This window comes from Erpetoichthys calabaricus, chromosome 17, assembly GCF_900747795.2.
Source record: "Erpetoichthys calabaricus chromosome 17, fErpCal1.3, whole genome shotgun sequence".
Taxonomy (NCBI): Eukaryota; Metazoa; Chordata; class Cladistia; order Polypteriformes; family Polypteridae; genus Erpetoichthys; species Erpetoichthys calabaricus.
Window position 1 is genome coordinate 13,474,451 of NC_041410.2, and position 25,027 is coordinate 13,499,477.

The 25,027-nt window shown below is 42.6% G+C and overlaps 1 protein-coding gene across 5 annotated transcripts in view; it reads right to left on the bottom strand.

Annotated features, from left to right (window-relative positions):
• sema6dl (sema domain, transmembrane domain (TM), and cytoplasmic domain, (semaphorin) 6D, like) overlaps positions 1-23,346 on the bottom strand; it is a 480,425-nt gene extending 457,079 nt beyond the window's left edge. For 2 of the 5 annotated variants that reach the window (XM_051920672.1, XM_051920671.1), the window contains exon 1: positions 23,073-23,345. The gene's annotated coding sequence lies outside the window, so the exon portion shown is untranslated. Of the gene's footprint in view, positions 1-23,072 lie in introns of all 5 variants that reach the window. The other 3 variants (XM_051920675.1, XM_051920674.1, XM_051920673.1) reach the window with 2 other exon arrangements.
• Between the last annotated feature and the right edge of the window lie 1,681 nt (positions 23,347-25,027).

Genomic DNA, 25,027 nt, shown 5'->3' on the forward strand with positions numbered 1-25,027 from the left:
TACCACTTCTGGTTAGCGGAAATATCTCAAAAGGTGATAGAAATCTACGTTTTGTACCTAATACTTGTATACAAAATTTGGTTGACCTAAGTGAAAGCATCCTCACGTTATCGTGTTTACACACACACACACACACACAGAATTCCAAAAATGGTATTTTCAGACTCAGAGAGGGGTAAAACGTCGAGATTCATCAAAATCTCAATAATCGACTTTTTGGACGATTATAATATTTTCCCTATGAGAAAGTAAATAGGACTCAGTGAGGACTAAAATATCAAGATTCATCAAAATCTTGAGGACGAATTTTTGGACGATTACAATACTTTGCCTATACTTTGTATACAAGAAAGTAATAAAAAACTGAAATATCCCATTGACACACGTACTCAGACCCTTTATTCAATACTACACTGACGCCCCTTTGGCAGCTTTTCCAGCCTGGCGTCTTCTTGGGTCTGACACATTTCACACAACTTACCTGCCATTCTTCCCTTCTCAAGCTCTGTCTGGTTAGACGGCTGTTTTCAGGTGTCTAGGACATTCACAGACTTGTCCCTCAGCCATTCCTATCTTGTCTTTGCTTTGTCCTTAGGCACTTCAGAAGAGATCAGCCACCTGAAGCTAAGCGTGTTCAGGCCAAGCCAGTACTTGGATGGGAGACCATCTAGGAAAAGTTTGGGTTGCTGCTGGAAGTTTATGAGGCCAGAAGGGGACGCTTAAGCTGTGGTCTGTGTGTGGATCCCAATGCCCCAGCACACTGTGCTATAAAAATGCAGCCGTCCTTCAGATGAGCCATAAAATGGAGGTCCTGACTCTCTGTGGTCATTAAAGACCCCTGGGCGTCCTTCTTAAAGAGTAGGATGTACCCTGATATCCTGGCTAAATTACCCACCACGGTCTAATCATTCTGGCCCTCTAATTATCCCGTCTCTGTCACCTGCAGCTGAAGTCACTTCAGTACACATGTACTGTGTCAGCATGCCCATGTTGATCAAACATAGGAAGCTCTGCAGTTTACTTGTGACTTTATGCTGTGGGAAGATACATAAATAAATCAAGGTAAATAACATTCGATCTGGCTTTTATATAAGTAACATATAAATGTTTTTATATAAAGACCATCACAAAACAATCACAAACTGGATTTTGCACGATATGTTGGCGAGCTCTGTAAGCCGTACTTTTTCTTTGAAGGACAGGTGTGGGGCAGACTGACTGGCAGGATGACGCCCGACCTCTTGCTGCATCGAAACGGTGCCATCTTTAGCCTTTCAAGATAAGTGGAAGCTTTTATACCTGCAAAGGGGGGGACCAACTTCATATTAAATTCTATGTAATTGAGTGCAATGTCATTAAAGTCCCTGTTGGTGTAATGGTCAGGCGTCTCAATACTTTTGTCCTCAAAGAGTATATAAAAACTCAGAAAGATGAAGGACAATGTTTACTGAGATGATAGAAACTGGCAGATATAGACGCTGGCAAAACAGGAAAGGTGTTGAGCGAAGCATTTCCAATAATAACTCAGAAATAAGTGGCTGAGGCACAGCTTGTCATGAACTGAGAGTCCCAAAGCACATAAGTGTCAATATGTTCCAAAAATGCACACTAGAGGGGGATATCATCGTCAGACTCTGGCTAGTAATAAGGGCAAACGCAGGATCTTCATAAACTAAAAGATGTATTCTTAACGCTGTGCTCAGTGACAAACGCAAGGTCCGGAGAGCATAAAACATGACTGCCTGAAGCAAAGGCAATCCAAATCAAACAAAGTCCCAACACCAAACTCCAAAGCAAGGTCAAAAACAGAGCAAAATGGATTGAAAATCCAATGAATTCACAAAAAGCACCGACTAAGGCATGAGAGCTCACCAACTCCACAGCGCTTTCACAATGAACCACCAGGAACTGTGGGAGACCCTCCAGAATTATAAACTGGAGGGCAGTTCCTGGCTGTGATTGGCAGGTGGCCCCACCTCTTCGGGGACCACCCACAAAACACATGGAACATAACACAGGCTTAGGTATAGATACATAAAACGTGAAGAATACTGTAAATCATAAACAAAGGAAATAGTAAAACATATAGTATTAATAAAGCAAAACTGTACAACAAGAACACAAAACTAACATTTGAACCCCAGTCAAGAGATACAACACAGTTATTTATGAAATTGTTTCATTTTGGAAAAAATGATAATTTTCCTACTTTAGTATTTCCTAATATTATGCTGTTATCAGGCAGTCAGCATTTTAAGGCTCTAGACAGTCCTGGACGGGCCGGATGGTTGGCATGGCAGCAAGCAAATTTTGCCAGATGAAAAGTGAGGTGGGCAGAAACCTCCAAGGGGTTTGAAAGCGGTGAGCAGCATGAAGAGGAGCTCTGTGGAGGAAGATGCTGTGGTGGGATATCCTTTGTTCAAGTAGTAGAAAGACAGGGAATCTCAGCATGGACTGAAGGTGGGCTCCAGGGACAGAACATTGGAGTGGCTTGAAGGGATAGCATTAGGGTGCTCTGGGACCGAAAACACAGGGGTGCAAAGACATCCATGGTGTACTCTGAGGTCAACACACAGGAGTGAGTTAAGAGACGGTCAAGATGTATGTGATGTGCAGAAGTACCGGAGCTTCCTGGAGTATAAATTTCCTCTTCCTTATGGAAGATAGTAAGCTGTTCTAAATAGTTTCAAAGTTCTCAGTTTGTTCCAATTGCATTGTTTTTTATTTTGTTTGGATTGCAGTAAATGGACTATTGGCTCAGTTCTATTATATTTTTCACAACAATATTTATTTCTATGGCATATTTTCACACAGAAGATGTAGCTCAAAGTGCTTTGCAACATATTAAAGACGTAGTTACATGCAAAGAAAAACAAGCTGAATTTAGATACAAATCAAATAAATAACATGCAAAAGATAAATAAATAATGCACAGTTACACTGGACACCAGGGTTCACGTCCCGGGTTCTCCCTGCATGTTCTCCCAGTGTCTGTGTGGGTTTCCTCTGGGTGCTCCAGTTTCCTCAGGTTAGGTGGATTGGTGTTGCTAAATTGGCTGCAGTGTGTGTTCATTCACCCTACAATGGACTGGTGCCATGTGCATTGTTTGTTCCTGCCTTGTGCCCTAAGCTGTGTGGGACAGGCTCCAACACCAGTGCAACCCAGTTCAGCATTAAGCAGGTTAAAAAAAAATGTCTGACTGAGAGACACTTACATAAGAAAGATTTCTAAATAAGAGAAGTAGAGTCCTTAAATGTAGAATTGTTTGATAAGTTTCTAAATTACGTTCTGGTGATACGATCAGATGGCCAGGATGGACAGAAAAAATAAATAAATAATTGAACTAAAGCTCCAGTTAAGCTGGGGAAACAAATATAAAATCTTCAGGGGTTCCAGGCCAAAAGACCACTAAGCATACAAGTTGTTCTTAAGTCGTTCTTTATTAGTATTATTTTTTTTATTCTTTTTAGGCTTTGTCTTAGAGATTTCAACACAGAGGGTCTTGTGATCAGTTGGGGTATCTGTTTTAATTCAGACCTCACAGGTGGCTGATCAGGCGGTGATGGCAGCGTAGAACACTAAATGCTGTCATCATCTTCCTTTACCCTACTTTGGCAGTTCACAACAGTATTATTGTGAGAAAATATTCCAGGGTTTGGCCTTTATACTGTATATAAAACACATATGCATACATGTCGATATGCAGCTGGCCTTCAGTCTTTAAGGTATAACGAATTGCGCCTTTTCAGTCAAATTTATTGCAATGTCAATTGAAGTCCATGGCTGTCAGCCTTTGTTGTTAAACACACTGGTGTGGAAACTCCATGCAACTGGAATGCCAAATGAGATTCACTGCCTACTGTCTCAAGTTTCCATCCTCAATCATCATTACTGAAAATAAATACATATAAGGAGCTGCTTATTCATCATGTGCAGGATTACGGACTTGAAGCAAAATTGTGAAAAATACATGTGCCAAAAAAAAAAGAAAAAATGAACAGTGGAAGTAGCAGCAGCAGCAGCACTAGCAGCTCAGGACGATTTCCACACCAGACCCTGGCGCTATAGGTGGCTAGAGAAAATATCCAGGTGTAATTCTGTCTGGCCACATATTACCAGCTACACTGTACAAAGTGGTATTTTAAAATATGGAGATTTACCCGTGTAGCCCATTGTGATTTTACAGCTCCAGAAAATTCCACTTCAGATAAAAGAAAAAGAAAAAAATGACCTTGGTGGCACAGCTGATCTTTTCTACGGAGTCATTTTCCTAACCCCATATCCCTTCATTTTTATTTCTTCCTCTACAGCTCGCTGCAGTGCCTCACACCTGCCAAATCGGCATTAATGAATATCATCACCCAGCCTGAGAAGATGGATGCTTTAACTCTTTGCTGCTTTCATTTCCCTTTTTTTTTTTTTTTGTTTTTTGTTTTATGCCTCCGTGTTACAGGTCTCCCAGCTCCCATGAGAAGACTGGAGCCCTCACAAGCCTACAATTCCTAGTTGCTGTTAAAGTTTCACAGTCACTCTCACTAATCATTCAGCGGATGTTGTTTAGGAAGCGTCTAGACGTATTCAGAGCCATTGTCATGCCTACCGAAGACCGAGCAAACACCTTAAACAAACAAAACTGAACACCGGCTTTGAGCAAGCAAACGCCTCAGTCTGTTTTTATACTGTAAATTACACTCACCGGCCACTTTATTAGGTACACCTGTTCAACTACTTGTTAACACCAATATCCAATTACCAGTATAGCCAATCACGTGGAAGCATCTCAGTGCATTTCAACCTGTACTGTAGACATTGTCAAGACCAGGCGATTGAAGTGACTCTGAACGTGGCATAGTTGTTGGTGACAGACAGGCTGATCTAAATATTTCAGAAATTGCTGATCTACTGAGATTTTCACACACACCCATCTCTAGGGTTTGCAGAGAATGGTCTGAAAAAGGGAAAATATCAGTGTGGGGCAGTTCTGTGGGTGAAAATACCTTGTTGATTCCATTATGAGGGCAGAATGGCCAGACTGGTCTGAGATGATAGAAAGGCAACTGGAACTCAAATAAGCACTCGTTACGACCGAGTTGTGCAGAAGAGAATCTCTGAACAAACAACACGTCAAACCTTGAAGCAGGTGGGCTACAGCAGCAGGAGACCACACCAGGGGCCACTCCTGTCAGCTAAAAACAGGCAACTGAGGCTACAATTCACACTGGCTCACCAAAATGGACCGAGAGAAGATTGGAAAAAAGTTGTCTGGTCTGATGAGTCTCAATTTCTGCTGTGATGTTCAGATGGTAGGGTCATATCAACAATATGAAAGCAGGGATTCATCCTGCCTTGTATCAACGCTTCAGACTGGTGTTGGTGCTGTCATAGTGTGGGTGATATTTTCTTGGCACACTTTGGGCCTCTTGGTACCAACATAGCATCACTTAAATGTCACAGCCTACCTGAGTATTGTTGCTGACCATGTCCATCCCTTTATGACCGCAGTGTGCCCATCTATTGATGTCTACTTCCAGCAGGATAACATGCCATGTCTCAAAGCTCATATTATCTTAAACTGGTGTCTTGAACATGACAATGAGTTTACAGGACTCAAATGGCCTCCACAGTCACCAGATCTCAATCCAGTAGAGCAACTTTGGATGTGGTGGAATGGGAGATTCGTGTCATGGATGCTCAGCTGACAAATCTGCAGCAACTGTGTGATGCTATCATGGCATTATGGACCAAAATCATGGAATGGAATGTTTCCAGCACCTTGTTGAATCTGTACTACAAAGAATTATGACATTTCTGAAGACAAAAGGGGGTCCAACCCGGTACTAGAAGGTGTACCTAATAAAGTGGCCAGTGAGTGTGTGTATCATAATAATGAAATCAAACTATGGTGAATTTCAGCAGGTTTCACTCCCTCTGCCTAAAGAAATGCCACTATGGTGAGTTGTGCAATCCCACAGCAGAGCGTCCATGTTCACGTCACCGTGGTTTGAATTAGACTAACGGCAGAGAGCTGCACAGCACATATTCAACTACCCATAATTCACTGGGAGCATGTCGTATTGCATCAGCTTCTGTCTGTTGAGGATAGAATTTTCACATTGCCTTTACTTTTTAATTGGCCCTTGTATGTTGAGTGTCCACTGCTGTGCTGATGCAGATTTAGTGCACGTCTTTCGTGTGCTTTTTTCTAACACAGTCACCAATGCCCAGCACGATGTCGCATACAGGACAGCCAACGCGGATTTCTTCGCGCACTTTTCTTATAATATTTTTTCTGTTTGCACATGAGAAGGTAGAATATGGGCAATTGACACACATGTTGCATTATTGTGGGCTAACACAGTGCATGGCTTAATGATTTCCCCTTGACATGAAGGACTGTTGCTACATTTTGATTTGTAAACAGGGCTTAAGGGGGCCAAAATCTTTCTTGTCATTACATTTGATTGCAGTCATGTTTGCCTTTTTGCCATAAAGTTACTTTTTGGTTCTTTTTTGATGTATTTTAATGATCCCCGAGGGGAAATTGTCTTTTCGCATCACTTTTAGGGGTCAGGGTGCAGGGTCAGCCACTGCACAGCACCAAGAGCAATTTTCAGGTTACTTGCACCATGGTGAACCTTCAGGGAACTAAATTGACAAGGCGCATCATGGTGGTTCGGTCCTACAGTGCCCACATACATCAGTTTCACTATCTGCGTCAGTGTCTGATTAGTTCACTATCGCATGATACATACTCATCATATGATCTCACAAAAGGTACTAAAAGAAAAATGAAAAATGACCAGAAGAGTCGTACTCAGGTCTAAACAAAGTCAAAATGATCGAGTATCAAAGAGAACCAGAAATCGAAGTTAAAAAAAAAAAAAAAAAACCAAAAGCAGACATCCAGAAACCAAAATTATTAATAAATAATAATATTCTTTTTTCACAGCAAAACGAGGGTTTGTCCGTTAAACTCGGATGTCACGGCATTTCCAGGGACAATCTTTAAGCCATCACTCTGGTGACATTTCCATCATGCACGTAGCGAAGAATTCTGGAAATCGGCATATACAAAAGGTTCAAAAGTAGCGGCGGTAATCGGGAAAACAAAATGGCGTCTTGGCAAAATGTAAACAACTGATACGCTCCTTAATTAAGCCAGATACACAATTTCCAACCAGATATATATATATATATATATATATATATATATATATATATATATATATATATATATATATATATATGTGTGTGTGTGTGTGTGTGTGTGTGTATCTATATACTGTATAGCCAAGGCGAAACAAATGAATAAAAAATCAAGATGACAATATTTCTAAAACTGGACCTACAGCTTCTCATTTACACACCTTTGTGTGTTTTGGCTGAAGGCTCATCCTGAGTTACCACAGAGAGTTGTCGGAGAACAAAGAAAATGTATGACATTTTTGCAGTATGGTGCTATTTCATGTACAAGATGGCAGCAGAATACTCTCCATAACGTTTTTTGTGCTTAACACTGTATTATCTCTTCTAAAGAGTTTAACCTGAGAGAGACATGGGGTTAACCGTTTCTGCATAGAATACCAAGCCTGAAAGGTACTCTCTGTTAATACCAAGGAGGTTAAGAGGTTGCTCCATGGACCAACATATGAAAAAAGCGGTGCATGCATGGCTGACACACCAACCAAAAACACTTTTTTCTAAGGACATAAACAAAGTCGTGGGACCAAGTGCATTGTAAAATAAGAGGACAAGGTTGAAAAATAATGTGTCTGTAGATAGATAGATAGATAGATACTTTATTAATCCCGATGGGAAATTCACATTCTTCAGCAGCAGCATACTGATACAATAAATAATATTAAATTAAAGAATGATAATAATACAGGTGAAAAAAAAAAAAAAAAAACAGACAATAACTATGTATAATGTTAAATATTAACGTTTACCCCCCCTGGTGGAATTAAAGAGTCGCATAGTTTGGGGGAGGAACGATCTCCTCAATCTGTCTGTGGAGCAGGACAGTGACAGCAGTCTGTCGCTGAAGCTGCTCTTCTGTTTGGAGATGACATTATTTAGTGGATGCAGTGGATTCTCCATAATTGATAGGAGCCTGCTGAGCGCCCTTCGCTCTGCCACAGATGTTAAACTGTCCAGCTCCATGCCAACAATAGAGCCTGCCTTCTTCACCAGTTTGTCCAGGCGTGAGGCGTCTTTCCTCTTAATGCTGCCACCCCAGCACACCACTGCGTAGAAGAGGGCGCTCGCCACAACTGTTTGATAGAACATCTGCAGCATCTTATTGCAGATGTTGAAGGAAGCCAGCCTTCTAAGGAAGTATAACCGGCTTTGTCCTTTCTTGCACAGCGCATCAGTATTGGCAGTCCAGTCTAATTTATCATCCAGCTGCACTCCCAGATATTTATAGGTCTGCACCATCTGCACACAGTCACCTTTGATGATCACTGGGTCTATGAGGGGTCTGGGCCTCCTAAAATCCACCACCAGCTCCTTGGTTTTGCTGGTGTTCAGGTGTAGGTGGTTTGAGTCGGACCATTTAACAAAGTCATTGATTAGGTCCCTATACTCCTCCTCCAGCCCATTCCTGATACAGCCCACGATAGCAGTGTCATCAGCGAACTTTTGCACATGGCAGGACTCCGAGTTGTATTGGAAGTCCGATGTATATAGGCTGAACAGGACCGGAGAAAGTACAGTCCCCTGCGGCGCTCCTGTGTTGCTGACCACAATGTCAGACGTGCAGTTCCCAAGACGCACATACTGAGGTCTGTCTTTAAGATAGTCCACGATCCATGCCACTAGGTATGAATCTAATCCCATCTCTGTCAGCTTGTCCCTAAGGAGCAGAGGTTGGATTGTGTTGAAGGCGCTAGAGAAGTCTAGAAACATAATTCTTACAGCACCACTGCCTCTGTCCAAGTGAGAGAGGGATCGGTGTAGCATATAGATGATGGCATCTTCCGCTCCCACCTTCTCCTGATATGCAAACTGCAGAGGGTCAAGGGCGTGTTGAACCTGTGGCCTAAGGTGGTGAAGCAGCAGCCTCTCCATGGTCTTCATCACATGTGATGTCAGAGCAACAGGCCGAAAGTCATTCAGCTCACTAGGACGTGATACCTTTGGGACTGGGGTGATACAAGATGTTTTCCAAAGCCTCGGGACTCTCCCCTGTTCCAGGCTCAGGTTGAAGATGCGCTGTAGAGGACCCCCCAGCTCCGATGCACAGACCTTCAGCAGTCGTGGCGATACTCCATCTGGACCCGCTGCTTTGCTGGCACGAAGTCTCCTCAGCTCTCTGCTCACCTGTGCTGTTGTAATTATGGGTGGGGATGTCTCTCCTATGCTGGTATCAGCAGAAGGATGTGTGAAGGGTGCTGTACTCCGAGGTGAGAGTGAGAGTGGGTTAGGGTGGTCAAACCTGTTAAAAAAGTTGTTCATTTGGTTTGCTCTCTTCACGTCTCTCTCAATGGTGGTACCCCGCTTCGAGCTGCAGCCAGTGATGATCTTCATCCCATCCCACACTTCCTTCATGCTGTTATTCTGCAACTTCTGCTCCAGCTTTCTCCTGTACTGCTCCTTCGCCGCCCTGAGTTGGACTCGGAGTTCCTTCTGCACACGCTTGAGCTCATGCTGATCACCGTCTTTAAAAGCCCTTTTCTTCTGATTCAAAAGGCCCTTGATGTCACTTGTAATCCATGGCTTGTTGTTAGCATAGCAGCGTACTGTTCTTACTGGAACTACAATGTCCATACAGAAGTTGATGTAGTCAGTAGTGCAGTCAACAACTTCCTCAATGTTCTCATTATGAGATCCCTGCAGGATATCCCAGTCTGTAGTTCCAAAAAGTTCTCTCAGAGTATTCTCAGCCTCCAGGGTCCACTTCCTGAATGATCGTGTGGTTGTAGGTAGGACTCTAACTTTTGGTTTATAGTGAGGCTGAAGCTGAACCAGGTTATGATCTCCTTTCCCAAGAGCAGGCAGCGGGGTGGCGCTGTATGCGTCTTTAACGTTTGCATACAGTAAATCAATAGTCTTATTTCCCCGGGTGTTACAGTCCACATACTGGGAGAATGCAGGCAATGTTTTGTCCAGCGTCACATGGTTAAAGTCTCCAGCGATTAGCACAAGCGCCTCAGGGTGCTGCGTTTGTAACTTAGCAACAGCGGAATGGATGATGTCACTCGCTGACTCCACGTCTGCCCGAGGAGGAATGTATACAATAACAACAATGACATGTCCAAACTCTCTGGGCAAATAGTAGGGACGTAAACTTACGGCCAACAGTTCGATATCCCTGCAGCAAGTGGAGATTTTGACGTTAACATGTCCAGAGTGACACCACCGTGTATTAACATAGAGAGCGAGTCCTCCTCCTTTGTGCTTACCACAGGTACTTGCATCTCTGTCCGCTCTAACTGTGCTAAACCCGGGTAGCTCCACGTTGGCATCTGGGATGGTGTTATTTAGCCACGTTTCGCAGAAACACAACAAACTGCATTCTCTGTAGGTCCTTACATTTTTCACCAGCGCAGCCAGTTCGTCGATCTTATTTGAGATTGAGTTTACATTCCCCAGAATCACAGAAGGCACCGAAGGCTTGAAACGCCACTTTCTCGCAAGCCGCTTCTTTTTTAGCTTAGTGCCGGCTCTGCTGCCACGATACCGCCTTCTTACCTCGTCGGGTAAATATGGAACCACACCGGCACTGGCATTTGTTCTCAGCGCCCGAAGTTCAGTACTTGAATAGGCGAGTCTCGGCGTGTTAAAATCCATGCCCACGTTGTAAAAGTAAGTGTGTCCAGGGAAGGAATCCACATAAAATAAAGTAATAGGAGTGATCAATAAATAAAAATAGAAAAATAAAAGTAGAAAAGTACACATACATATACAGTCATACACGGAGCTGCTGAAAAGGCTGCCACTCACGGCGGCGCCGGATGTAACTCTATTGTAGTTTTAATAAACTTTAGAAACAGAGTGCAGATAATTATTGACTTCCCCTTGCCACTGCCTATTTACCCATCCCATACACCTATGTTTTGACTTATCCATACCATTGCTGTGTCCCTAAAATGAGGGGACTACAGATAAAGAGTACTGCTATTTCTGCATGGAGAAATCAAAATGGATAAAAAACCCCTGAGAACATGTACTTTAATTGCATGAGCAAACTAAAGGAAATGTATCTTTGTCCCAAACATTATGGAGGGTACTGTATGCTTGTGTTTTTCTACAGGTATTCCAGTTTTCCTCTCAGATCTCAAGAGCTTGCAGAACAAGTTGCACCCAAACCTCTAAACTGCTCCAATGTGAGTGACAGTGAATGTGTGTATGTGAATAGACTGGCACCCTCTCCAGGTTTGGCTTGGTCTCGTTCAGAAGAGGATGCCCCCTTGAGTTGGATGATGTCGGTTCAGTTACTGGCTGGACGGATGAAAACTCCGGCTGATTAGCATTCTAAGAATCCTATGCAAGTCCCCACCTGATTAAAATTCACGCCGGCACCCCAGCTTTTCTCATGCAAATATGCGTTTCCATCCTTTGCAAAAAATGCATTCCTTGTAAATAACAAGTCCATGACACCATTCAGGATTTTGCTGCGCGCTTTTGTAAATAAGTTGTCAATGTCTCTAATGAATTCATCTTAAAACTCCTTGACATAAGCAAGTGGCGTTATATGCGTGGCTGGCGAATGTTCACTTCTCATCATTTCATTGACAATTTGTAGGCGCTTATGAAGTCGTCAAGGACTCCCGCAGAATAACGTGCTAATGGACCATTTTTCAATTATAGGTCTGCCTTGCATTTGTTTCGCGTTTTTTTTTTCCCCCGGTTGATTAAAATGCCATTGGTGGGCATTCTCTGTAATTACCAAGCACAATAAGTGTTTTAATCAAACCAATCACCCCCACGCTCACAAACAAGAATCTGATTATCCGCTAATCAAACAGTATGGCGGGTTCCTTAATGGAAGGTTTTCGAAGAGGATCTGAGAAAGTAGTTCGCTTCAAGGCATTACAGAGGAGTGATGTAATTATGGGTCGTTGTTTTGGCCACCACTAGCTAAGAAAGAGCTTAAGGTAGGCACTCAGCTCAGCCTAGATGTGTCCATTCTTCATGCTGATTGCATTAGCCACAGAACAAAGAGTACAAGAAGAGACGAACACAAAGAAATTGAGCATCTGATTTGAGACAGGGGGTGAACATCTGAGAGCGAGATTCTTCACTGAGTGCCAGGCATATCCATTTCAGTATATCTTTGTAACAAGAAGCTCCACTATGATGTAACACCATTGCCCTCCACAAGGATGTAACGCCATTATTGTTGTTAGGCCCGATTCACGCTTATGCGTATGCAGAGATGCCCATCCCGTATGTTTGTTTTCCATGTGTTGGTTCTCCGTCATCATCGTTACACGTTAACACAGATAAGATTTCTTTTCTTTTTTCTTTTTTGATTTGAGAACAAAACATCACAACAAAACACAACTCACTCAATCATGTAAGCAAAATGAATCCAAGGGAGAAAAAAACATCCAGTACCAACAAAAAGGTTTATTTGTTAGAAGAAATACTGCTGCATCCCATTTGAACTGGGTAGTTGGAATTTCTGAGTTACATTGTTAGAAGTTTCATCCAGAATTCCAACACGGAAACTCAGGGCAGGTCTGTGAAGTCCAAGATTGTCCAACATCAGATTATGACATCAGTCCAAAATGTTGACGTACACTGCAAATTTTAGTGAAATGATGTGACAGCAGCCATTTTTGCATTAGTACGCTACGACCTTTAGGCGGTGAAGGGATGAGAGAGAGAGAGAGAGACACAATTAGGGACAGGGATGATTAGGGGGCCAGAACAACCAGGCCATGGTGGGCACTTTCAGCCAAGACATCGGGATACACCCTATTCTTGACAAAGGATGCCCAGCAGTCTTTTATGATCTCGGAAAGTCAGGAGTTCAGTTTTACATTTCATCTGAGCAACAGTGCCATCTTTACAGTATTGTGTCTCCCATCACTGCACTGGGGCATTGGGATCCACATTCAGACCAGAGGGTAAACACCCCCTGCTGGCCTCACCACCACCTCTTTCAGCATCAACTCAAGCTTTTCCTAGATGGCCCCCCATCCAAGTACTGGCCAGGCCCAAAGATACTTGGCTTCAGGTGGATGACCCGTTCGGAAGTGCATGTGGACGTGCTACTACTGAGTTTGGATGCACAAAATACAGTGTAATGCATTATTATCAACTGGTACTTATTCCAGAATAGCAAGTACAACCAACTTTTTCCTGGAAGTGTCCTATTTTTCTGATCTGAATGATTTACTGGAAAGCAATCAACTTGGGTGTAACGTCATTCCCAGCTCCGACAACTTCAGAGGTAAATGGAACACAATATAATTCCAGACGTATCTACCTGCCATATTATGTTTAAATGAATGTGTATAGTGGAAAAAAGTAAAACCTTTCTGTCACATGGTGACATTTGTGGTATTGGTGTTGTGGTAGCACGATGCCCACTTTGCCAAATATGATGGCAATTATGGCAACGGAAACTGTAAAGATGCATCGAAGACTGAAACAATATTGGGTATAAAATTGGTGTAAAATATTGGGGATAACATTTAGGAATCAAGGCTGTGATAGTTTGGGCCTGTACAGAGAATGGAGGAGAGAAGTGTAGGAAAATGGGCAGAGCGGCAGAAAAGAGAAGGACAAAAAGCAAGGAAGAAATTAATAGATGGCATCAAGGAATAATGCCGATAAAATCAACAACACCAAAGAGCTTCTAGGGAGTGGATGCAGTATTGGTCCACACCTACAAGTACTTAGGGGTCCACATCAATGACAGACTGGACTGGTCTAACTGCACAGAGGAACTAGAGAAGAAAAGGCAGAGCAGCTCTTTATTCTTAGGAGACTGTGTTCCTTTAATGTGGAAACTGACATCCTTCACATCTTCTATAACTCTGTGATGGCCAGTGTGGTATGCTGGACTGGTAACATCACTTCAAGAGAAGCCCACCAAATCATCACACTAATTATAAGGATAGGCTCAGTTATTGGATGTACTCTGGACCCCCTTCAGGTTGTAGCGAAGGACAGAATTAAAACAAAACTGAGTATCATTATGAACAACACGGCACATCCTTCCCTGTGACACGCTAACACTGAGTTTTAGATAAAATAAATTATTCAGCAAAAGTGTGCTGAGAAATGCTATGGGGGCCTCTTTATACCAACAGCCATGTGTTTGTACAGCACCATACTGGGACAACCCAGTCAAAAGTTTTACTTTCTTTTTAAATTTTCTTTAAAATTTACACACACACACACACACACACATACACATATATATATATATATATATATATATATATATATATATATATATATACACATACACATATACATACTGTACATACACATACAGTATATACAGTATGTGCCCACCTTCAATTTTTTTTAATTTTATGTCAGGTAGTTGATAATAACCAACCCACTCTTTACTGGAATACATCACATTCCATTATGGTAAGTACTGGGAATTATTATTAGAGTTTAAAAGATTTGTGGTGGGTGGGTTACTTCTTGGTACAAGAAGCGTGAATTAAGATGGCACCAATGAAACCAAAGAATGGACAATGTGGGCTCAGCAAGGACCAGACAGATGGCTGTAGAGTCACGTTAGTGCCCCCTAAGAGACTTTAAACACCTCCATGCCGTTGGCCAGGCCTGTCAGCAGTGTTTTCGGCGAGCATGAAATGATATATTGATCTCTGGTTTAAATGATATGCAATTCCTGTTCTTCCTTGGAATTCAAAGAAATAAAATGTGTGTCGTGTGCCTCTAAGATTTGACAGGCTATAGAGCAGAAACACCTTGTGAACATTTATAATTCATTGAATGGCAGTGGCAGGGGGCCGGCTCTCCACAGGTTAACACAGAGGTCTTGATTCAGTGCTGGATTTGAAAGAAAGAAAGAAAGAAAGAAAGAAAGAAAGAAAGAAAGAAAGAAAGAAAGAAAGAAAGAAAGAAAGAAAGAAAGAAAGAAAGAAAGAAAGAAAGAAAGAAAGAAAGAAAGAAAGAAAGAAAGAAACTGTACTCTGACAGCATGATAATCTGTATTGAACTAAGTGGGTTTAACACTGTGACGTGATCAATAAACAGGCTAAAAATAAACATAATGAAATCAAAAAACAAGCAAACAAGCATACATGTAATACAGTAATTAATTCTGTAATAAAAACTGAACAAATAAAATTCATACAAGTCGGCCCTGGCAATTTGCTGGTTTGCAGTTCACAGATCAGCATATTCACAGGTTTGTCATTAATAATTAAATGGAAATTATTTTGCTAGTTTTGTGACCTACTGTGGAAAATTGCAGACGATAAAATAGCAGCGTTACTAAAATGGACTGCAAATCCCAGCAAACCCAGGAGTACTGCATCATTGGGTAGCTTCAGTGGTTACCATGAGGGCTTCTGGGTAAAAGATGAACGTGCGTGTTTTAACAGTGAGCTGTAACAAGCCCACAGAGAAGTGACAATTTTTATTTCTTTATACTGGAATAACTGGTAAGAACTAGAGCACTATCTGTAATTAAAGTTGAGGGAATAACTGAAGAAAATCTGAAGAAAATATGACAAGTCCACCCATGTGATTAACGAGTTTATAATTTGGGGGTTAACAATTCATTGGTTTATGATTTGCTGGTTTGTCATCAATTCAAAAATGGAAATAATTTTGTGAATTTTGCAACCTTTTGCTAAACCTGCTCTTTCCAAATATTAATGACTTAATATAAACCTGGGGTACAATCTGAGAAAGTCTCATCATCTTACTGCCTCCTACAAGCCCGATATTGACAGCAGCATCTGTCTGTTATCCAAGCCAGAATTTATATGTGCATTTTTGGGATGTAGTTTGTTATTATTATTATTCTATTTATTTATTGGAGCTTTCCAAAAAATGTATTTCCTTTTGAGGACAAATAAAGTATAATCAATCTATCTATCTATCTATCTATCTATTCATCGATTGTGAGTGATGCCACGTGGGGACTGACATCCCAGAGAGACAGGAAGTGCTGGGCAAAAAAGGCTGAAACAAACAAGTTTACCTAGGAAAGGCATAGAAGGAATGCAATCCATATCTAACCGAGAATGGTAAACCGGATGGACACAGGTACACGGCGATGGGACCATGAGACATACTGCGCAGGCGCCTACAGCGCGCGTCTCATAAACCGCAAGCGAAGTCTTATCCACCGCGAACAAAGGAGTCACGGCCCAAAAACGAAAGAGCTCAACTAACGTGAATGAGAGATGAAGCAACAACGCGCCCATAGCTAACGACTAACGACACAGCCACACAAAAAAGAGGATTCTGCGCTGCACCCCAGAGTCAAACGGAAGAGGCTACAGAGGCCCCACAGGTCCACAAAGATAGTACGGAAGGCACGGGAAAGTACGAAAGGCGCAGGCGCCTACAACGCACTTCTGAATAGAACATGAAGCAACAATGCGCCCATAGCTAACGTCTAACGACACAGCCACACAGAAAAGAGGATTCTGCACTGCACCCCAGAGTCACACATGAGACACTACGGCGTCCGCAAAGGTCCACAAAGATAGTACGGAAGGCGGGAGAAAGTACGAAAGGCCCAGGCGCCTACAACGCGCTTCTGAACTAAACGTCCACACTACACAGCATGGTCCGGGTAATGAGAATAAACGAACTTTCCGTATTAAACGTACGGCATCCTCACACGTCCAAACCATATAGCATATGTGAATCACATTACAGTGATGCATTATTAACGGTACAACCACAGAAAACGCTCCGTATTAACAGTAAGTGCAATTATCCATATTACTAACGGTAGACAACGGATAACTAATGGAGTCATGGTCACGGCTCCAAAACGATCCGGCTCAACTAACGGAGCTACAAAAGCGAGCCCGCATGGATAAAAACAACAGACGTAGGTGCCTACAACGCGCATCTGAAACCGCGGAAGCAAAACTGTCTTGGCTCCAAAACCAAACAGCTCCGCATAGACAAATACAATGTACATAGACGCCTACAACGCGCGTCAGAAACTGCGGAAGCAAAGCAGGCACGGGTTCAAAACGAAAGACCACAACTGACGGAGATACAAACACAAGCCCGCCTGGATATAATCAATGAACGCAGGCGGCTACAGCACGCGTCTGAAATGCCGCAAGCAAAGCAGGCACATATCTCATACATTCATCAATGTGTTTCGGGTTACCCAACACCGGGGGTAGGCGAGCGAAGCGAGCAGGGGGCGGGGCCCCCTTGTTTACTAAATATTAGCAAGGCAACAACCTTAGTTGCCTTCAAAGATGGGAAATATTCGCAAGAATACAAATGATGTTTTCACAGCGGATGTTGAGGACCCATCTACCATTGGTGGTAGTCAAAATGCAGACAGAAGGCTAGCAAGATGCCTCAAAATGATAGAATGTGAGAAGTGGGCTTTACAGGATCACAATTGAAAGAAGCAGCGCCGGGGCAAGAGAGGTTGAGACAAACAAGGATACGAAGGAAAGGCGCACGACAAATGCAAATTACTGAATGACATCAGGTCTAAGTATTAAGTTCTAATAAGGTATAACCGAAGTCACCCTCAAAGATAAGAAGTACAGTAATCCCTCGCTATATCGCGCTTCGCCTTTCGCGGCTTCACTCTATCGCGGATTTTATATGTAAGCATATTTAAATATATATCGCGGATTTTTCGCTGCTTCGCGGATTTCTGTGGACAATGGGTCTTTTAATTTCTGGTACATGCTTCCTCAGTTGGTTTGCCCAGTTGATTTCATACAAGGGACGCTATTGGCAGATGGCTGAGAAGCTACCCAACTTGCTTTTCTTTCTCTCTCTCTTGCGCTGACATTCTCTGATCCTGACGTAGGGGGATTGAGCAGGGGGGCTGTTCGCACACCTAGACGATATGGACGCTCGTCTAAAAATGCTGAAAGATTATCTTCACGTTGCTCCCTTCTGTGCAGCTGCTTCGTGAAGCGACATGCTGCACGGTGCTTCGCATACTTAAAAGCTCGAAGGGCACGTATTGATTTTTGATTGTTTGTTTTTCTCTGTCTCTCTCTCTCTGCTCCTGACGGAGGGGGTGTGAGCTGCCGCCTTCAACAGCTTTGTACCGCGGTGCTTCGCATACTTAAAAGCCAAACAGCCCTAGTGATTTGTTTGCTTTTCTCTCTCTTTCTGACATTCTGTGCTCAAGACTCGCACTCCTTTGAAGAGGAAGATATGTTTACATTCTTTTAATTGTGAGATGGAACTGTCATCTCTGTCTTGTCATTGAGCACAGTTTAAACTTTTGAAAAAGAGACAAATGTTTGTTTGCAGTGTTTGAATAACGTTCCTGTCTCTCTACAACTTTGTGTTTCTGTGCAAATCTGTGACCCAAGCGTGACAATATAAAAATAACCATATAAACATATGGTTTCTACTTCGCGGATTTTCACCTTTTGCGGGGAGGTCTGGAATGCAACCCCCGCGATGGAGGAGGGATTACTGTATTCACAAAAATCCCATCTCCCATTGGTGGTAGCCAAAAAGTAGACAGAAGGTGTTGTGGTGTGAAATTTTGCATACAAGTTGATAAATATTTTGTATGTCTTTATTTGTAACTTAATTAACGTTATTTTAGCATTTCATCAGTGAGAAGTATTCATGTTTACCCCCTAGGACTAAGTCAGCATAGTGAATTTTATGACTGGGTTGGGAGCAGTGCCTCAAACAAGTTTGGAAAATGTTTCTTTGCAGGGCTCTCTCAGTCAACCCTGACAGGAAAACCAGACTGCCTAGCTGGCAAACTCCAGCTCAACAAATGGTTTTCGGAGGTGGCAGGTGTGAAGGTGTTCTCTGCCCCATTGTTCTGAAGTATGGCTGTTTGGAATTTGGCTTGTATCAAAATCCTTAGAGTACCATGATGCCCTATTGGCCCTAGGGGTTGGACAGAGAATCTATAAATTTGCTTGCTTTACCTTGCTCACATAGCTCGGAAGCCATATTGAGACAGCCATGCGGCCTGTTCTGAAGAAAGCTGACCACAAATGATGCCTTAACTAGAGACATTTTAATTAACAAGTTTATGTGCCGCCTGAAACTATGCATCACCATTTATCAGGTTGTATTGGTTGCCAATATTTAAGTGTACTCTGCATATTATTATTATTTCTGAATATTATGAAGAATACATTATTTAAATTGTAACTTAACTCTTTCTTGTCGTTTACTACACCTAATTGCCTGGGGTTATAAATGTAGAAAAGAAGGTGGGGAGAAGTTATATACTATAATACCTTATAAACAGTGGTAAGTCTGTGAGATCTGAGGCATTCTGACAAAGGCTACATATTGATAATACAAAAGGGGAAAGTACAGTAATATATTACTCTACCAAGACAAAACAGGAGGTGAGCAAGAATATTTCACAGGAATGCAATGAAGAGAGGAAGCACCAGGCAAAAGAGGTTGAGACACATAAGGATACTTAGGAAAACTGTAGGAGAAAGGCTGCGTCTCACTTTCAAAAACTGGAAGTATTCGCAAGCATGCAAATGATGTCTTCACTGTGGTAATGGGGGCTTATCTCCTATTGGTGGCAGTCAAAAAGTGGACGCAAGCAAGGCACCCTGACATGAGTCTTAGGAGAAGGCTTTACTGGAATGTGATTGACAGAGAAAGTGCTGGGCAAGAGACGTTGTGACACACAAGGATACCAAGAAAAGACATAGGAGGAAGGCCGATTCTCACTTTCAAAGATGAGAAGTATTTACAAGAATACAAATGATTGCGTTCACTGTGGTTAATGGGGGTTTGTTTCCTGTTGGTGGTAGTCAAATAGCGGACACAAATCTAGAAAGGCACCTCAATGTGACAGAGCCAGAGAAGCAGGCTTTACGGGTTCACAGTTGAGAGAGGAAATTCCAGGAAAGAGAAGTTGAGACAACAACAACAACATTTATTTATATAGCACATTTTCATACAAAAAGTAGCTCAAAGTGCTTTACATAACGAAGAAAAGAAAAATAAAAAACAAAAGAAATTAAAATAAGGCAACATTAGTTAACATAGAAAAGGAGTAAGGTCCGATGGCCAGGGTGGACAGAAAAAACAAAAAAAAAAGAACTCCAGAAAGCTGGAGAAAAAAATAAAATCTGCTGGGGTTCCGGAGACAAACGAGGATACCAAGGAAATATGCAAGTGGCACACAAATTATCGAGCAACTTTGGGTCTCTAAATACTAACGAGATAACAAACCAAGTCACTTTCAAAGACGGAAAGTATAAGCAAGAATATGAATGATGTTTTCACTACAGTTAATGGGGGCTTGTCTACTATTGGAGGTAATCAAAAAGGGGACAGGATGTGAGGAAAGAGACTCAAAAAGATAGAGTGTGAGAAGAAGGCTTTACAAGAATGTGATCAAGAGAGGAAGCACCAGGCAGGAGAGGTTGAGACACATGATTATAACAAAGAAAGGTGTAGGGGGAGAGCTGAGACTCACCTTTAAAGACAGGACGTATAACCAAGAACATGAATGATGTTTTCACAGTGGTTAATGGGGGCCCATCTCCCATTGGTGATAGCCAACAAGTAGACAGGATACAAGCAAAGCATCTTGACATGACAAAATCTGAGAAGCCGGTTTTATGAGTTTGCAACCAAGTAAGCAAGGGATGGTTAAGTGAGGTTGAGAGAAACAAGGATACTGAGGAAAGGCGTAGGAGGAACGCAAATTACTGAGTGACGCTGGGTCTGTAAATACATACGAGGCAACAACCCGAGTCGCCTTCAAAGACGGGAAGAATTAGCAAGAATAGGGATGATGTTTTTACAGTGGGTAATGGGGTCCCGTCTCCCACTAGTAGTAGCCAAAAAGTGGACAGGTGCAATCCTTTAAAGTTAAATCAGGCCAACACTGTCATTGGATGGACTTTGAGGAGGCGACCAAGGTGCCTCAAGATGACAGAATCTGAGAATCAGGCTTAACAAGTTTCACGATCGAGAGGCAAAGTGCCAAGCAAAAGGATACCGAGGAAAGGCGTAGGAGGAACGCAAATTATTGTGAGATGTTGAGTTTCTAAATATTAATTAGGCAACAACCTGAGGAAGTATTCACAAGAATATGAATGATGTTTTCACAGTGGGCAATGAGGGTCTGCCTCCCATTATTGGTAGCCAAAAAGCAGACAGGAGGCGAGGAAGGTGCCTCGACATGACAGAGTCTGAGAAGCAGGCAATACAGGTTCAGGATAGGGAGAGGAAGTGCTGGGCAAGAGAAGATGAGACAAACAAGGATACCGAAGACAGGCGTAGGAGGGCCGCAAATTATCAAGCAATGTTGGGTCTCTAAATACTAACAAGGTAACGACCTGAGTCGCCTTCAGACATGGGAAGTATTCCCAAGAATACAAATGATGTTTTCAGAGTGTGTAATGAGGGTCTGTCTCCCATTGGTGGTAGCCAAAAAGCAGACAGGAGGTGAGAAAGGTGCCACGACATGACAGAGTGAGAGAAGCAGGCATCACAAGAACACGTTGGAGAGAGGAAGCGCCGGGCAATGGAGGTTGATACACACATGGATGCCACAAAAAAGAGGTAGGAGGAATGCTGAAAGTATCTGTAAGACCAGAGATATCAAATAGATTAAAATGAATTACCTGTAAGCGGAGATAGTAGATAAACAGAGATAAATTATAGCAAATACAAATTAGAAGCAATCTAACACATGCAAAAGGTATCAATGAATAAAACGGTAATGAAACACACGAAACGGGTCAGCAGCAGGACCAAACTGCACCGGGTACTGCTGGGGGGATTGCATTCATTTCAAGTTTCCTCTGCTTCGGCCTCTGGATGGAGTCAGTAGGAAGTGGCGTCCATTTAAAGTTAAATCAGACCAGCACAGCCGTTGGATGGACTTTGAGGAGGCGAGTATAGATGGGGCTGTCTGGCGTTACCCCTGAAGCGCCAAGAGGGGAAGCAGAAACTCGGCAGGCAGGCTTTAGTAAAGTAGACTTCTCGAAACACAGATAAATAACACGCGAGCCGTCACAAGAGGGCTGGATTAGATTTTATTTTCTTGATCCTTTGTGCCGCTTCCTTTCCGGCAGCATCCGAGTGTTCTCTTTCTGAATGCAGCTCATTGTCAAGATACATCTTTATTACCCGGCTAAGCAGTGACACCTTGGCAAGCTGCTGTTGCTTTCCTGTTGATAAACTACCATGCCACGCTTTGCACAGATCGCCTTTTTCCAGCACACATCAGCTTTAAGGGTACAATAAATTATTCAGGCAGCTGATGGTCATTGTAATTAGACTCTATTGATAGACTGCCAACGTTCACGCCCAAAAGTCAATAGGACTAAGAAACCGGATACAAATATAGCCACACTGAATCAGAACTTAATAACTTTGCGTCCACAAGAACAATGCCTGAATGCTAACCTGCAGGATTTGATTAGAGCTCCACCGCCAACTCGTATTGTTTTTGCCACCCTACTCCCCGAACATGTGCTGGCAATTTTCATTTGTGTCTTTATGCATCTCTGGTCATTGCCTTATTAATTATTCAGCTCAGTAATTTTCATTTGTTTGCCTTTTTTGCAATGAACAAAAAGTATGGGACACATGAGCTGTTTAGGTGATGCCCTCTGGATGGGCATTCAAAAATAAAAAATGACTATCACATGGATATGGTATATGCCAGTTATACCAACAGCAAGCAGGATGTCCTAGGTTTGCAACTTTTTTGGGGGGGGGGGGGGGGGTTGTATTGTACCTAACTATGAAAAAGCATCACTTTCATCCTGATGATATAGCGCCTTTTTCCACACCACTTTCAGAAACAGACAATATATGCCAACAGCAGCTTGTATTATCATGTCAATGCAGAAATCCTGACAGCCGAGCCATTTATCTGCAGAATGATCCCCCCGCCAACCCACCGCCAAGCACCTTTACAGATGAATAAAATACTCACTTTGAAACGGCCCTCGGTGGGACACAAAAGGAAGCGACTGCCTGCTCCTTTTTTCCGACGTGCTCGGCCTCTCAGATCTCAGCGTAGATTTGCTGCACTTTCCTGAACGGACTGCGAGCGATGCTGACTCCACTTTCTCCCGAAGCTCGAGTTGTTTTGGTGTTTGGAGGCGCTGCTCGGTAATGAGCGCCGGTGATTCAGACTCTGCCCATTTCCTCCAACTCCAGGGATTTGAATCCCCCGACCCAGCCTTAAATCTAACAAGAACCGACTGCTGTTAAGGAAAAAAAAAAAAAATACATGTAAAATAAAAGTCATGATGAGGCGCAGATGTTCTTGTTACCTATTTTATTTTTCTAAGTGTATTAAAAGAAAAAAAATAATCAAAGCAGGCAATGGCTTCTAATATTCCAGATATCTCCTTGGAGCTGCTGCTTATAATTAGATTGCTTGTTACTGTGAGTTGTTATATGGGGCAATCAGACCTGAGCCGCCGCCGCCGCCGCCACCACTGCTACTGCCGTACCCGGCACCCGCTTTACATTTTCAATGGCGCAAGTGGAACTCGATATAAATGAAGCTGTCGAAGGAGAATTTTGCCAATTACGAGAATAAAAGCGGCAAACAAACAGGTTGCAATTTTCCACATGCTGACAATTTGCTCTGAGCTTTATTAGACAACCCCTTGGAATCATGGCAAATGATTTACTAAAAAAAAAAAAAAGGGGGGGGGTGCATAAGGTGTCATCTGTTTTTATTAGCAGCCTAAAAAGTAGTGTGGCCTATTGGGTGGGCGTAAAAGCAATCCAAACTCCAGACACAACTACACACAAACACAGTCTTGGGTTTAAATCAGCAGCCATACCACCTGCACTTCAGAAGAGCTCATCCACTTGAAGCTAAGCATGATCAGGCCTGGCCTGTACTTGGATGGCAGACCATCTAGGAAAAGCTTGGGCTGCTGCCGGAAGAGGTGTTGGTGAGGCCAGCAGGGGGTGCTTATGTGATCTGAATGTGGATCCCAATGCCCCATTTGCAGTGACGGGGACACTGCTATAAATATGGCGCCGGCCTCCGGATGGGACGTAAAACTCAGGTCCCAACTCTCTGTGCCCATTAAAGATCTCAGGTAATCCTTCAGAAAGAGTAGGGTGTATTCCAATACCCAGTCTAAATTGCCCTCCATGGCCTACTCATTCTGGCCCCCTAATCATCCAGTCTCTAACTGGCTGTCTCTCACCCCTTCACCACCTGACAGCTTGTGGTGCCAAAATGGCGGCTGTTGCATCATCCGTTTGGCTGATACACATTAGTGGTGGTTGAAGTGGCTCCCCACTCACAACAGCAGCAGCAGCATTTATTTCTATAGCACATTTTCATCCACATGATGTAACTCAAAGTGCTTTATAGGATGAAGAAACAGAAAAAAAAGCAAAATATTAGGCAATACCAATTAACATAGAATAAAAGTAAGGTCCGATGGCCAGGAAGGAAAGAAAAAACAAACAAAAAAAAATTTCCAGACAGCTGGAGAAAATAAAAACAAAATCTGCTTGGGTTCCAAGGCCAAGAGACCACCCAGCCCCTTCTAGGCATTCTACCTAACATAAATTACCTCAATCAATCCTCATGGTTTTCAGGCTTCACATAGAAGAACTTGATGATGATGGTCATGTGGACTTCTGGCCTTTAATCCATCAATGTAGGGACATCACAGTGCTTTAATTAGGTGGTGGTGGGGGCGCAGATCGCCACCACAGAAAACTGGAAAAAGAACAGCAGAGAAAGTAGGGGGTGAGTATGGATTGTGGAGCGACCAGGAATCACTATGTAAACCAGGAATCACTATGTAAAGTACTTTGAGTAGTGAGAAAGATGCTATATAAAGAATTATTATTAGTATTAGCAGTGGTAGTAGTACTGTACTAGTATCTGAATCATTATTGAATGCTGTT